Source organism: Peromyscus maniculatus, chromosome 2 (assembly GCF_049852395.1).
Source record: "Peromyscus maniculatus bairdii isolate BWxNUB_F1_BW_parent chromosome 2, HU_Pman_BW_mat_3.1, whole genome shotgun sequence".
NCBI classification, from domain to species: Eukaryota; Metazoa; Chordata; class Mammalia; order Rodentia; family Cricetidae; genus Peromyscus; species Peromyscus maniculatus.
The window spans coordinates 76,477,077-76,478,043 of NC_134853.1; positions in this window are offsets into that span (position 1 = coordinate 76,477,077).

Genomic DNA, 967 nt, shown 5'->3' on the forward strand with positions numbered 1-967 from the left:
AGAATGTACTGGGAGTTGTATGGATTTTAGAGATTTTAGAGGGAGAGTTTTAGTAGCTTTAGTGGCTTTCTTAATGTTTTGCTTCTGAAATTCCTCAGGAGACAGGAGATACTTACTCGTGTAAGGAACACAGATGACCAGAAGGGCTTCCTCTGACAGCATATGGGAACAGATGCGGAGACTCACAGCCAGATATTATGTGGAGGGATGATCTAAATGGGAGATCTCCACCAAATCCCTCCCCTTGGAGCTCACGGAATCCCATGAAAGAGGAGGTTGAAAGATTGTAAGAGTCAGAGGGGAATGGAGGACACCAGGGGAACAAGACCCTCTGAATCAACTAACCAAGGTGCATATGAGCTCACAGAGACTAAAGCAGCAAGCACAAGGCCTACATGGTCTACACCAGGTTCTTTGTGCATATATTATAGCTATTAGCTTAGTATTTTTATGGGACTCCTGACTGTGAGAATGAGTGGGTCTCTGACTCAATTGCCTATTCTTGGGACTCTTTTCCTCCTGTTAGGTTGCCTTGCCCAACTTTAATAGGAAAGTTTTTGCTTTACTTTATTACAGTTTATTTTGTCATGTTTGGTTGTTATCTCTTAGAAGCCTGTTCTTTTCTTATGAGAGACACAAAGGAAGTAGATCTGGAGGGGAGAGGAAGTGGGAGGACCTGGGAGGAGTAGAGAGAGAAGAAACTATAATCAGGATATTTTGTATGATAAAAAAATCTATTTTTAACAAAAGAAAAGATAGAACACAGATGACTTTCAAATTCTGGCAGTCAGTTTTCTCCTAAGTAGGTTTGGTTAATTAAGTCAGTTAATACTCCTTGTTTCTTAATCTCTAAGTGGGAATTAACACAAGGAATGTCCATCTTGGAGTGTTGGTGAGCCTCAAACAAAGCACCAAAAAGGAAAAAAATAAATTAAAATGTGACAAATAGAAAATAGATAAAAGCATG